This window comes from Rhinolophus sinicus, linkage group LG09, assembly GCF_036562045.2.
Source record: "Rhinolophus sinicus isolate RSC01 linkage group LG09, ASM3656204v1, whole genome shotgun sequence".
Classification (NCBI taxonomy): domain Eukaryota; kingdom Metazoa; phylum Chordata; class Mammalia; order Chiroptera; family Rhinolophidae; genus Rhinolophus; species Rhinolophus sinicus.
Window position 1 is genome coordinate 113,698,039 of NC_133758.1, and position 16,240 is coordinate 113,714,278.

Genomic DNA, 16,240 nt, shown 5'->3' on the forward strand with positions numbered 1-16,240 from the left:
GCCATTGACCTAATTGTGATTGTGTCCAAGTATTGAGCTGCCAACCTTCTTATTGACCCCAAGGATGCAGTTATTATACCTGCATGGGTCTGATTCATCACTTATTTTCCTACTGGAGTTTTATAGCTTTATTATTATTATTATTATTATTATTATTATTTGTTTTTTGGAAAGGACTAACACCATTAACTATTTCCTTCTAGCAACGCTGTCTTGCTACCCAGAGAGTGAGCTGTATGTCTGAAAAGACGAATAAGTACAGTTTCATAATTTCATTTTCATATTTTTTATGATCCCTTGGTTCTCTTCTCTAAGGACAGAGTGATTTAGAATCACACGATGCTCCTGAACTTGGGTCCCCACTGCTACAACTGGCTCTCATTGTACAGGAGCTGACACACAGGAGGGCAGTGTGGAGAGAACAGGATTCCACTGGGGCTGGCTTTCAAGGAGGCTGAAATTGATTTTCTAGAGTGAAGAGAAACTGAGGTAGCAGAAACTCTTTAGGAGCCGGGCCATGAACCAATGATGGTGACTGCCAGGGTCCAGTCGGAGCTCCTCTCCATGTAGACCTCATTCCTCTCCGCCGGCAGACCTCGCTTACAGCACAGATCCAATGGTGGAGCTGGGCAGGAAACTCATCCAAGTGTGCCTCCTTCTGCACATTCTTTGGCAGGGTAGTCTGCACATGTTTGCTTTCATGTCCCAAATTTCTGGCCAATTTTTCAGGAAAGGAGCAGAATGCAGTTGATTTTATTGGCAGTTGTCAGGGCCAAGGATGGATGTCTAGTTTCTCTTTGGCCTGGACATTATGACAGATCTGTGGGGTAATGTTTCTCATCCAGGCATCTAAGGCCAAGCATAAGGAGCACAATGCAAACCGTTTGCCTCGTTCCCCTTCATTGGTATGATTTATGGCTTTTTGTTAAAGCGGGAGAGAGAATTATATTTTTATTTGAAGATGGTGCAATCCATTGTTTAAAAGTCTTTAAATGTAAAGGAATTATTTCCTATATTTTTAAAGAGGAAGTAAAACATCTGGGAACCAAGTTTTATTGCTTAAACATATGGTGTTTCCCTAATAGGAAAAAATATATTACCAAATAAAACAACAGAAAAGTTATAATGTGTTTAAGATTAGAAGGAAATAGAAGCCCAATATTTTGAAACCAAATGAAGTGAGAGACGTTTGCTATTTAACGAAACACAGTCATACATCTAACACACTAAGAAGTACATATCGGCAGAGAGTAGGGAGCTAGAATTGTGTCTTGGAATTATTTATAGGAAACAGCCATCCCTTTGACACAGCCATTGGTAATCACGGGTGACAGTAGTGTTGGACACAGTTGGCCAACAGGAAAACGTTACCTTGATCATGAAATAATTAGATAATAAGAGACTAATGTGCCGCTTCTTAGGGAAGTCAAGAATTGAGAATAAAACTAAATGAACCACATTGAAAACAAGCAAATGAAGGGCAGATACATTCAGACACACTGGCCCTGGGGTGGCATAAGCGAAGGAAGTCCCCACAGTGCCAGGACAGCATCCAGCCAGGAAAAGAACCAGCATTTCCCAGTCTCTGCTGCTCCCAGGACACAGCCAGCACCAGCAAATGGGAGCTACAGAAGCATTCATTTAGTCATGCCCAAATCAAGACAGAAAGTCACCATGTTTCTTTTTTAAAGACGAACAACCAGTTCTATTTCTGCTACATTTATGAACTGTCAGGTGTACACCTACCTCTCACGTGACTAATCACAAGCAACGGGCCCATTTCTGAGAATCACATCTCATCTGCCACCAGCAGATGGATTGCCTGTCGAAATGTCTGGCCCTGGGTCTGTTATATGAGCTTCCATAATTACAAATCACGGTTATTAGTAGCTATTTTCTGATTGTAAAGAACAGAAGAGCATCCATTTGCCTAGAATTCAGGCCCAAAGTCTGCCCAGACTCAACTGAACCAAGACGATGAGAGGAATCTTGGATAAAGAATCAGGAGCAGTAGGATAAGAGTGGTAGAAAAGAGTGTTGAAAGATCGGAGAGCGGCGAGCCTGGGAGAGTGAAATCTCGGGCCACCCAATAGCTGTCTCAGGACTTGCAGAGGAGGGATTGTCCTGGCTTTGGATCCTAAGCTTCAGTTATAACCAGTGGGGACAAGTCATACATGAAGAGATTCAACTCGCTGTAGGAAAGAATTTGATTGTAATTAGAACTACTTGGAAAATAGAGTGGGTTTTCTCATAATATACTCAGCATTTATAGAGTATACAATAAGCTAGAACCCACTACGGGACACTCCAAGAATTTTGTAAGATCCAGAGTTTTTTCTATTGATGACAAAATAAGTGTTCCCAAGGATCTTCCCTGGTGGTGTTGGAAGTATGGGGGTGACCACAAGCTACTGAAAGGGCACTGGGCCCCAGGAACAAGACACCCAGCTGCAGGAGGATTTTCCGGGGAATTTCTGCACAAGAAACAATGACAAAAACAAAACAAACAAACGAAAATCTAAAGTGGCTGTTGAAGTTCACTGAGGCATTGGCCTACAAGTATAAACGGAGAACACTGGAGAGTGGCACCGCAGAGAGCAGTGCAGGCTCCCCAAAATGGTTGTCCCCCGCCAGCAGGCCTTGGGAGGAAGTCCTACTTGTCCTAGTCCTCTGGCTTCTGGCCCCAACCAGGCATCTCTGTCCATTTAGTTTCAAGGAATGAAGAACCAGTAAAAAGTGAGAGTGATGGTAAGACAGTAGGAAAGGAAAAATGCAGGTTACCCACTGATCATACCACTGCGAGAAGAGAGAGGAAGAAGAATTATATCCAAAGGCTGATCCAGGCGGCTTTTATCATCTTACTTTTCAACTAGTTACATTCTTAGGAAGAATATAACAATTAAAACATTTAAAACAACAATTTGAGTCCTCTCCCTCTCCATGTACTTGTGTGCCACTGGTAACTACTTACACATCTTTTTTTTTTTTTTTTTTTTGGCTATAGATACATATTTATTTATGTATAGGGTTGGGCCTCTGCTGTTTTTCGTTTGTTTGATTGTTTGTTTTTGTGTGTTTTTCTGTTAATGGGATCAAACTGTATTTTTTTTTTTTATGCATTTTAAAAAATTACCACTGTTTTGAGGACTTTTCATGAGTGGCTCCCTATTAATGCATACCTACTTGAAGATCTATTAATAGACTTTATTAGCTTCTAAATATTTTCTTCCAATTAATTTAAAGTATTGTCTTTCATAGTTAAGTTTTTAATTTACCTGGAATTAATTTTTCAGTTTCTTATGAAATGAGGATCCAACTGACTTTTTTTCCCATGCAGAAATCATTTGTCACAACTACCAGTAAATCTAGCATTTACTGAGTAGAATATTAGTCATCGTTGATCTTCAATGCCTCCTTTGCCACCTATCAAGATTAGAGATACATGGATCTATTTGTAGACTTTCCTTTATTCCATTTTATAACATGGGTTATTTATTACAAATTTATAGTAGATAATACCTGGTACAGGTAATATACTTTGATTTTCTTTATGAATGACCTTGGCCCATATGGGGGCTTTGCTCTTCTCTTTTAGGGGTCAGTAAATGCTATCTGTAAAGTGCTGGAAAATAACACTGGTTTTCAGTGAACAGCATGCAAATAAAACAACCATCCTCACTTTCCGATACACACACCATGAGAACCCCAAAGCCTTAGGCACCAATCAGTGACAGAGGCATCGGATCACAGGACAATGGTTTTGTTTAAAAGTGTTGGTCCAGCAAAATGCTAGTTCTGAGGAATTACTATGAGTTCCCTCTATCTTAGATTTTACCTCTAAAAAAATAATTGACTTTATCATTTTTAGCAGGTTTAGATGTACAGAAACGTTGAGTAGGAACGACAGAGTTCCTACATACCTCTCCTCCCCACTCGCCTTGTTTCTCCTATTAACATCATGGCGAGTGTAGTGCATTCGTGACAGTTGATGTTTGTCTTTTTTTTTTATTTTAATAATTGTGTTTTGACTCAGCATGTGTGTGAGTGCTGTGTGAGCAGCGCTGCCTGTATGGGGGGTAGACCGGAGCTTCTAAGTGGTGAGTGGTTATCTTTGAAATCCTGCCTGTGTGCAAATTTAGTCTGGCTTTCTGCAGAGCCATCTCAGTTTATCAGCGTGCACCTCTAAACCTGATCACCCTTATTTATGCCCCACTAACTCCTTTACTCCTTGGAACCTCCCACTTTTACACTGTATAAGGCTCTGCCTTTCCAAGTTCTCATCTCTTCTCTTTCTACACTTTAATTCCTCTAGTATTAATAGTTGATGTCTCACCGTCTTTGAATGCTTCCTCCTCAAATATCACCTTCCTCAACTTTCTGAACCTGAAGGTTCTCAGTGCATTGGCCAACCGAGGTGCCACCAGTGGACATGGGAGTTTTGATGTAAATTTCTGGTCAGTGGGAATGTTATTTGGAGACAGAGCTTGCTCAAGGATTAGATGTATTTTCTTGCTCTCTTTTAAATCAAATCATATAGTTGGCCAGCTGAATGGCCTATGCGTTAGATGAATTTTGGTTGGTATTTATATAAGAAAACTAAAAATATTCTGGAAACACTATTCTCTTTAACTGACAAAGCTTAACTTCCTCAGATCAGAAGATTTCCCAGAGAGATGCAAACATGGAGAAACTTTCTTAGCGTCGCGCTCCCTTCCTGCGCTCCCCTAAGGCAGCTCAGCCAAGCCATGTAAAAACGTGTTGCCGTGGAAGGAGAGACTGTGGCATCACAAATAGCAGTGCACAGGGGAGAAAAAACACTTAGCAAACTGTCATCCTTTCTTGCTTTGTTTGCACGGTTTTGTAGAAACTCCTAAATTGAAAGTCTGTAATTTTGACCAGAGGTGATAGTCGAAATTGTAGGGATTGCCGCTGAAAAAGATCTGAAAGCTATTGCTCAAGTGAAGCAGCAGTGGCTTCTGGTAGTGATATCTTTAAAGTAAGAAAAGAAAGGCTCGCAATTCCCGGTGACAGAGCGATGTTTGCAAGAGCACAGACTTGTTCTTTGCGATTATACAACAATCAAAGCTGAGGTTCAACCCAAGCGCAGTCACACGTCAGAAATAGAGGCTAATGGAATGGCAGTTAGAATTAGTTAAACATCTGTATTACGTGAGAGTGGGGAAAATACCCAATTTTAGAATCCTAGGATTTCTAAACAGAGGCTACCTCTAAGGTCATACCATTTGCAAATGCATATCTGAAGAAGGTTTCCCTAGTAGAGATATTTAGAAATGCTGACTTAATTAAGATATGAATCAGATAAATAACAAACCGTCTTTTACAAGAAATATACAGTAACTTATCTGTCATAAATTACTGATATTTGGGTATCTTTACCCCAATAATCATTGTATCTGAAAAGGTATAGCACACATAATATAATATGAAATACAACCCACGAATATGCCAAGATGAGTTATATTGACAAATGGAATCCATCACATTTAAGTTAAACTAAAAGCAGAAAGCAAAAGAAAAGAGAAAAGCCTTAGTTACAAGAATGAAGCAAATAGTTTATTTTCCCAGCACTTGCAATGCATATATTTATTAAAAATACTATGTATGTACACATCACATACTGGGGGTGCCAAAAAATGTATACAAGTGAACACTGTGGTCAGCATTGCTCAAGCAGTAGTTCACCATAATCAGAAGTGTCTGGATGCTGATGGTAACCACTTTGAGCACCTCTTGTAATTGCAGAAGTCAACGTGACTTGTATCCATCTTTAGTTAACGGCTTATATTGAGTATTACAATTTTAATACAGTTTTCCTTTCTTAAAATGTGTGTACATTTTGTTGGCGCCCTCTGTATATCTGCATGTCAAGGTGATGGCAGGGCCATGTTTCATTGAGCAGCTCTAGAGCAATAACTTCTCTTGCTTCTTCTGGCATCTGCTGGTTGTAACCATTCCATAAAGTGTGAAAAACAAAGGGCCTATAGATTAGAAAGAAAGGAAGAGAACTTCTACCACTTCAGCAATAACATGACAGCATATGTAGAATATCTGAAGGAATACACAAAAATACCTCCTAGAACTAGGAAATGAGCTCATCAAGCTGACGGGTAACAAGATCAACACAAAAAAAATGAATTTTATATTTTTGCATATTATCAATAAAATTGAAAAATAAATGAAAATAATATGACTTTGATGTACAATAGTTTCAAAAACAATGAAATTCTTAGGTATCAATCTATCAAAATATAGACATGATCTATATGCTGTAAACTACAAAATTCTTATAAAAGAAATAGAGCATCTGAATAACTTGAAAAGCATATTATTTTATGGATTAGAACACTCAACATAATACAGGTGTCAAGTAACCCCAAATTGAAATATAGACTTGTTGCCATTCTAAACAAAATCCCACGATGAATTTTTATAGACATAGTCAAGCTGATTTTAAAATGTATGTGAAAGCCAAAGGAACTGGTACACCCAAAACAATTCTGAAAAAAAGGAAGACTGTTAGAAAAATCATTTTACCTGGTTTAAATACTGACTAAACTGACATAAAGAGAGTGTGGGACTGGTGAACGGTAGAGGTATTGATCAATGGAACAGAACAGAGTGCAGATAAATAGGCCCATACAAACATGGCCAATTGATTTTTGACAGAGGTGCAAAGACAATCCAGTTGATCAAAGTATTTTCTTTAACAAATTGTGTTGGGACACATGGTGGACAACTATCCACACACACCAAAAGAACTTGAACCTAAACCTCACAATTATACAAAAACTAACTAAAAATGAATCATGAGTTTCAATGTAAAATAAAAATTACCCAACTTTTAGAAGAAAACAAGGAGAAGATGTTCCTCTGGTGGGTAAAGGGTATGAGACACAACATCAAAGTCAAAATGCATTAAAAGCAATAATAAAATATGTTTATTAATGTTAAAACTACTATCCTGTGAAATGCCTATTGAGAAATACTTAAAAGACAATTTTTAGATGAGGAATACAGCTGAAATATAAAATAATGTTGAATATCAACAATAATTAAAAAAACAGTCACGGGCATGTAAAGCAGAGCATAGGGAATATAGTCAATAATATCGTAATAACTTTGTATGGTGTCAGATGGGTAATAGACTTATTGGGGTTATCACTTTGTGGGGTATATAACTGTCTAATCACTATGTTGTTTTGTACATTTGTAAATTAAAAGAAAAACATTTTGAATTTACATATCTGACAAATATTTTATTTCCAGAACAAATAATTTTAAAAACTCTCAGAACTCAAGGTAACTAAACAACAACATATTTTTTAAATGGGCAAAATGTTGAATAGATTCCACCAAAGAAGATATACAGATGACAAATAACCACATTAAAAAAACATTCAATATCACTAGCAATGCAAATTGAAGACCACAATAAGATACCACTTACACATCCATCAGAGTGACAAATCTGTAAAATACATCCTGAAAATACCATGGATGGGATGTGAGCAATGGAAATCTCACAGAATGCTGCTGGGGATGTGAAATAGCAGAGACACCTGAAGAACCATTTGGCAAGTCCTTGTACAGGTAAACACATACCTGCCGTGTAGCCTCCCCATCTCACCCCTAGGAATTTTTCCTGCAGAAATGAATCCTTACATTCACACAAAACTCTGTTCATGAATAGCAATTCTACTTATATTCTATTTGCAGCAATTCTACTCACAATTGCTCCAAGCTTGAAACAATCTCAATGTCCTTCAACAAGTGAATAGATAAATGTAGTACATCCGTACAACAGAATACGATACCGCAATAAGGAGTCAACTACTGGTGTGCTAAGCAACTGAAATGTATCTCAAAGGCATTATTCTAAGTGACAGAGCGTGTATGCAACAGCGAACACATACTGTGAAAGTCCATGGAGAACAGATCAGAGGCTGCCAGCAGGTGGGGGCAGCGGGGGGAGCAGAGGTCGTTCTCGGAGTGATGGGCTGTTCCGTCCCCAGCGTGTGGCAGTGAGCACACGAGTCTGTCACTGTGTTATCAGTCGTGCAACTGCACACAAATCAAGTTTGCTGTATGTTCATTTTAACATTTTCATGTTAAAACTTCTCTTGCAGGACAATCGTTTTTCTTCTCTCACTTTGAGTAACAATCCTCTGTTGCACTTAGAACATTGTATTAGGTTGGTACAAAAGTCATTGCAGTTTTGCAATTATTTTTAACCTTTTAAACCACAATGACTTTTGCACTAACTTCATAAATGGCCCTTTTGCAGCCTTAGATATGCTTATGGGGAAAAAAAAAAGAAAACACACATACACGTAAGAATTCCATATAAAATGATCAGGAGAATATATCTACAGTCCGTGAATAGAGGTCACTTATTCTGAAAGAATAGGGTCTGAGATAATGAGATTTTACTCTGCCTAATGAAATACCTACTGCAGGCCGGAGTCTTATTTATTTTTTTTCTAATACTCTAATATCGACATTGAATTCCAACTCAGGCACCAGGCTTATCATTAGCTCAAATAACTCTGCTAATTGGTTAGGTTCCCCTCGCACTATCTGCTGGGCCATAACTCCTAGCATTTTATGAGAAAGTCACACAGATGTCTTTCTCGTTAACCAGCTCATCAAACACAGAGAACCCCAGAGAGCACGTCCAGAGCCCTGCCCCCAGAGGGCCCTCACAAGGGGCGAGGTATAGAAGTGGCTTCACTCCAGAATGAGGCTGCCTTCACGCTCTGAGTGCTGACCAGCATAGCTGTCCTGCTCTGTGTCTGCTGTGACCCCACTGGCCTGGCTCTGTGTGAGTGCAGTCAGAGCACTCTGTGTTCACCAAATCCTGTCTCCTTCTCCTGTAATTCATGGTCTTCTAGGGGCGCAATGCTTTGGAATTTACATGTAATTGTGCATTATCATATTATGAGTCACTCTCATTTTTTCTTTGCAATTAAATCATTATATATATTTTTGAAATTTGCTTCTATGTGGGACATGTTATCTATGATTCATTTCAGAAAAATAAGTGGGGCGTTGCACAGCCTTGTTGGACAGTCGGGTAGACGGGCCAGAGTTCTGACTACAGCCTTGTTTTGTCCTGTGGTCCTCTCATGGCTTCCTGTGGTGACTGCCTCACTGAGACAAATAAGCAAATAAGGCTTGTGACACGTGTCCTCCTTCCGAAAGACAAATATTAAAGATGCAATTGGCCCTCTCGAGGGAGTGGCGCATAACTCCCTGGCACTGCAGTGTGAGCTGTGTCTCAGGGTTTTTTTCTGGGGAGGGCACACAGGCTGCCCCCAAATATTCTGTAACGGCATACTGATTACTTAGAACTGAAGTGAACTGAAGTGGCTTGACAAGCAGCTGGTGCCAGAAGGCATGTTCACCCTCCCTTGTCTCCTTAATGCAGCGAATAAATCCCCCACGGCACGCACCCTCCTTGCATCTGGAGATGCCCTGATCACTAGAGTTTAAAAAAGAAAAAAAAAGAAAAAAAAAAATATCTATATCTATATCTATATCTATATCTATATCTATATCTATATCTATATCTATATCTATATCTATATCTATATCTATCTATCTCCAGGGCCGAAGGAGCCAGTATAAACAAACCTTGTTACCACTTTCCTAATTTACTACCCAGCCCACATCTTGCTTAGTTCCTTTCTAGTGAGCACTTTTTGTTTTGTCCTGTCGATCCACAAATGTACTGGTTGGTGCATGATTTCTCGGGACATCGTTTATGATTCTCCCAGGACACATGACACTGGTTTTCTTCTCCTGCTAATCTGGCTTTACATCAATTTTATTATTTGTCTGGCCAGAACTTAAGAAAGACAGAGGGGAAAATTTTTTTCCCCCTCAATACTTCCAAAGAGCACAGTAAGGAAAAAGTTAAAAATAAGGAGTGAACGTCTGAGACATACTCTGTCAGCCAGACGATCAAGGTTAGTTAGTGTTAGCAGGTAAGTCAGGTTGATAGCATATACCCTTGATAAAAATAAGAATGGCATTCCACCTGTGTGGCCTTCTTACCCCAAACTTTTAACCCCCTTGGATTCGTGCGAAAGAAATAAGACAAACCCCAGTGAGGGACATTCTACAAGGTATGTGATTCATACTCCTCAAAAGTGTCAGAGTCAGGGAACACGGAAAATCTGAGAAACGTGACAGTCCAGAGGAGCCTCAGGGGACCTGACTGATGCGAGGTGGAACTTGGGGACAGAAAACAAAAATATCGGATAAAAACTAGGTAACTCTGAATAAAGGATGGACTTTATTAAATAATAGTGTATCAATACGAATATGGGTTCATTACCTGTGACAAATACACCAGACCCGTACAGGTACAAGCATCAGGAGAAACTGGGCGTGGGGTTACACAGTTACTCTCTGTGCTATATTTGCAACTTTTATGTAAAACTAAAGTCATTCTAAAACAGCTTATTAAGAAATCTTATCCTTTCTCCATTTCTATTCCCACTATGCCACTTCCTCTATATCTGTTCAATGTTAAGTCTCAATCAGTAAACGGAAAACTTTTGGGGTCAGTGGGAAAACTGATTTCTCCCTTGTGACTCTGTTCCATTGCCTACAATTCCTGTCAAGTTGTAACCACAATGTCTTTTTTGTCACATGCATTTCATTCTCTGTATTATGTCATTTATCTAAGGAAGAAAATTCCTTCTTGTCTGGACTATTGCAATGACGGCCTACCTGCGGCCTGGATCACTTCTCCTTAATGTCTGGCTGACTCAGGTTCGTCCACGCTCTCTACTTAACTTCCCTCCCACTAGCCCTCTCGCTACTCAAAATGACCCGCTGCAATGCCCCACCAGATCTATGCTTTCTCACCTTGAGATTACAATCATTGACAATTTTTCTGTCTAGATCTCTACTCTTTCTAATTCCATCAATTCTGCTTCCAAAATTGCCCTCTGCATAAAAAAACATTTCCAAAGTCCCTCGCCACAAACAGTATAACCCTTTCTTTTCTCATAGTCCTTTCTAGTTTTACCACTTAATATAGCAAAGGTTGTGTCTATGTTTCTTGAGGTCAGGATGTCTCTTATAATGCACCATGCACATAACTGGTGCCTAATAAATTTTTATTGAAAAAAATATTTAGTGAGTCAATAGTTAAAAGGGTAAATAGTGAAAAAATGGATGGCTTGGGCTTATTGGTTTATACTCACTGTATTTTGATAGATTTTCTTAGATTCCAAAATGAGCATTTATTAATTTAAAATTAGAATGAAACAATACATGTCTTGCCGACTCAGTTTTGTACTATGTACGCACATCTTTTTACCTTAGGCTTAGGTTCTGTGCTGGGGGAGGGAAGAAACTGACAGACTGGAGAGGGAGGTGGGGGTGCTTGGTAAACAGGGAATGAAGCCTCCTTAGAAACTGGATGAGTGAAACATAAAAAGACTGAAAATGTTACAAGTGTATTGATACCTGAGCGCTCCTTCTGCATTAGTCCCACTGAGTTACATTTGTGTGGAAGCTACTGACAATAACTGACAAATATTCTAGAACCCAACTCTTGTTTCTACCAATCCTTTTCATATTATTATGCAGTTGTGATTTAGTAGTATCCAATTCAAAATTCCTTCTATGGATGACCATTCATTAAACTCTTGGAAAAGTAAGCTCTAATCTCAGTGTTAGGAATGACATCCTCTGACACTTTGTTGTTGTTCAGACAACATCGTATTTTGCCTCTTTTACCCAACTAAAGAGAAAGTTTCAAAAGGACATACAAGTTTCAGTCAGTTCTCTGCTGGCAGGGATTCGCTTAGAAACCATCAAAATGCTAATGACACATTAGGAACAACACCGATTGTAATACTTTTGCATAAATAGTGTTTAGGAAGATTATTAATTCAAATGAAATCCTTTGTTCAAGGAAACAGAAAATGTTCTTCACGCACCAGCATTTGTCCTGTACACCCTACTGGCCCCAGCAAGAGATGTTAATATGTTAAAAGTTCCCTGATGTTTGTGGTGTCGAGAGACAAGGCATATTGCTTCTTTGATTTCCGGATCCGATGTGAGTTACCTATTCAATCTTCTGTGCATTATTACACACAACATGCCTGTCATGTACCAACTTTAGGATGTTTTCTTAATGTAGGTATCTCAAGCCTAACGCAATTAAAGCAGCCTCATTGGGGAAAGCGGGGCTGCCCACAGATAAAGGCAAAAAATGAAAGAGCTTGATTTTCCATTAAAATAAAGAGCCAGCTGCAAGAACATAAGTGAATTGCACCCTTTTGTTCTTCTGCCAAGCGTGCACATCTGAAAACCCTGCTGGTTTTCAATAACTCCAGCACACAGAGCTTGCTGAAAACTTCCAGAGCACAGGTGAGTTCTAAGGGCAGGTGGGATGATAGCGGAGATTCTGCTTCAGTGAACAAGTTCTTTCCTCTGTGCTATGTACATGGCACTAAAATCTAATCTGGAAATTACAGTGCATCCATGCTGAGTTTCTGCCACTAGGTGAACCTTATCTTATATCCCAAATCCCACCCACCTCTTCGTTTTTAAACAATCTCATCTGCTAACAAAAGAGAAATTGCAAAATTTTGAGGGTAAGTGCTTGGGTATTGGAAAGCAGAATATGGATCCTGCTGCTGTAGGAAAATTGCTATGCATTCTTTCCTTAACCAGATGCTGAGAGAAAGATAGACGAGAGAGAGAGAGAGAGAGAGAGAGAGAGAGAGAGAGAGAGAGAGAGAGAGGCCTATTTTTATCCTTCATATAATCTGAGGGCAGAGCTTGGTTACTTTATTTTGAAATGCTACATATGACCAAAGGTGGGAGTTAGTAATGAAGGAAGACAGAATACCAATTTCAGAAGGATCTCAGAAAATAGCACACCTGTAGGGCAGGCATGAGTATGAACTTGCCCGTCCAACATAGGAAAGTGAACCTGTGGTAGGAACTCAGGAGAAGGTGTTTTATGGTATTGGATGCAGGGCTCATGTGCAAACACTTAAACACCCCTTCTCCCATCTGAGCTGGTGCCCAGGTGTCTGCTTAATTTAAAGTCATGTAAGGACTTTTTAATCCCAGTGTCTTCTACCATCTGTCTAATTTTTTTTTTTTCCCCAAATGCATCAGTCTTTTTCTTTCTTTCTCTCTCTCTTCCCCTATCTCCTTCTCTCTCTCCCCCCTCTCTCTCCCTCCATCCCTCCCTCCATCCTTCTCTCTTTTCCTTTTTTGATCAATTAGCTAGCTCATGGATGTGTTACCAGAAAATCTTCCTAAATCTAATTTACAATGTTGGCAACAATATCTGGTGAGTGAAAGTACCATTAATATTTCTCTTTTCATCCTTTACCAGGAATTAGGTAAACGGTATTAAAAGTACAGAGATCCATACCCAACAGGCAAGTACAGAGGACAGTATCACAGGTGGTCATGGAGGTCTCCATCGGGGAGACGGAACCACAGACATAGAGGGCCCTGGCTGGCAGGCAGCATCACCGAGTCTTGGAGTATGAGGAGGGCCAAAGCAATGTGCCTTAAAGAGTCCTTTGGGTACAGTGTAGAAGACATAGAAACAAATGAAAAAGAAATGAAAACTTGGCAGACATTGGCAAATAGAAGTCTTTCAGAGCTAGCTATACCATGAAAAGTATCACCACCACTTCTAAGATGCTGAACAATTTCCAGGACAACAGAATGTTAGTTTGAGTTCTGGAAAATGAAACATCCAAGGTGAGAGAAGCACAAGACACCCTTTTATAGTTGAGAACATAATGTTACTACTTCACATGTCAGCTATGCGTGTTGGAAGAAAACTTAGTCCCCAGCAAACAGAATGACCTGCTCCACCTGGGATCATGGTGGGTCCTCTGGAAAGTACTCCAGCTATGAGACAAGCCCCAGGATTGCTTTCTGAAAGATTTACAAGTTCCTCTTTAGGAAGCTGGGCTTCCAGAACAATGAGAATCATTCCAAGTAAAAAAAGCAAATATCTGCTATTCCTCAAGACAGGTGTCGACTTGAGTTTGCATCTTCTAGTTCAAGTAAAGGTAAGTCTACTGAAAATGTCTTGTCTACAACTGTATCTGTCCACCTCGATTTAGAGAAAGGTTTTATCAATATATGAAAATGTGCTACATTGCATAATTTGAAACCAAACATTTTTCAGGGGAATCTTTCCAATTGGAAAAAAAAAATAGATTTGCGTATCTGCTAGTTAAACATATACATGCCTGAAAACGTAGGACACACTGTTTGTTGATGGGACAGGGAGAAAATTAACAGCACCAAAGCTAATGCTCTGGAATGCTTACTAAAACAGGTCATTTTTTAATCTAAATCTGAACAACCTGAACTAAGGAGAGATTTGCAAGGAGCAAAGAGTGGAGCGAAAACTAACAGAAAATTGAAGTCTATATCAACACACAAAGGAAGCAAAAGTGAAAATTAAAATGGAACAACAACAACAACAAAAAACAGCACTATTTCCAAAAAAGAAATTGGATGGATCTGTTAGTTCAAGCAGTGCTTACAATTTCAATTTGACAGTGGATATTCATCTCAGTCTTTTCAGGTAAAATAAAATGAGCAAGGATTCTAAAAGGGAAGAAAGCAAAATGCATCTGAAATGAATGTCTGTGAATCAGGAGGTGACTCTGATGACCTCTATTTGCCTTCTGAAAACACTTGCAAGTACATTCAACATCTCACCAGCGAATGACATAGGAGCCCACTCACCAGGACTCAGTCTAAACAAGCACTAAAATGTACTCATGAAAATGTTGGAGCACAGGGGATTGACAGCAATCGGTGCCCTAATCAGTGACCTCCATCAAAGCTTTCTACAGGACACTGTAACCCTTTGTGTGTGTGTGTGTGCTTTTGTTTATTTATTGTTTTGATTTTATCATATTTGTTAAGGTGGCAAACCAACAACAAAAACAAACAATCCAATTAAAAATGAGCAGAGGACATGAACAGACATGTCTCCCAAGAAGACAAACAAACGGCCAACAGACATAGGAAAAAAAATGCTCAACTTCAATAGCTATTAGGGAAATGCAAATCAAAACCACAATGAGATACCACACCTGCAACCCTTTTAAAAGACGTTTTGAGAAGACTTAGACTTCTCTGTGTTGTCCAGGTTGAAAAAGCGAAGATGCATAAATCAGAAACATATACACAAGGATTTCAAAGAATTTCATTGGGGGGAAATTCCAATTTTAATTAGCAAATCAGTATGTTCTCATAATCCTTAACCATAATAACCATTCTACAGCATCCCAATGAAACCCCAGACATTTTCCTACTGAAATAGCTGCACTGCTCTATCTCTAATGCACCAGAAATGACCTGGGCATATCCTATTCAAGACAAGCACTAGCTAGCTGCTTTGCTTGGCAATTCCCAGAAGCTGTGAGGCAATGATTAATTTTTAGCCAACCATTTTGGATATTTCATTTCCTTCAGTTTAAGAAAAATGATGCCTAGACTGTCCCTGAGCACATCTCCCATCTACGGGAAAGTTGTTGTGTTATCCAGAACACGGCCTCAGCCCAGTGCCCTAAACACTGCATTTTCTTGAAATGATTTTTAACCTGTTTTTACTTACAAATCATAATCTTGCGTTCCCTGAAATCTTGATTGTCTTTTTAAATTAGCTAAGGAAAATGACGTTCGAGAAAGTATAATACAGACAGGGGAGGCCATAGGATGCAATGATAGCAAACTACACACGCTGATTGCAAAAGCTGTCGCTCGTATTCAACTTGTGAGAAAAAACCAGATCAAATGAGCCAAGGCACATTATGCAAAGTTACTGCAGAGATCAACTACTGACCCTCACCCCCTCTGAGATCATGTCTCCTGTTGCTCTTGAGGGTCATTTTGAGTTTCTTGTTTGTATTGACTCTTTCTTTCTTTCTTCTTCTTTTGTATTGCTTTTATCACTGCTTTCTAACTCATTTACGCATTCATTAATTTATTTATTTGTTCATTCTTGCAATAAACAATTATTGCAACAATTATTGCCAGTTCAGTACGTGTCAAACCCTGTGTTCTATTAATAAATGAAAAAGTATCACATTATTAACATAAATGTGTGATTTCATCACAATTTATGTTATAATAAGGTAGCTATCATATTCAATTTACTTGGAGAGTTTAACTTAGAGGAATAATCAATTATGAATTAAGATTT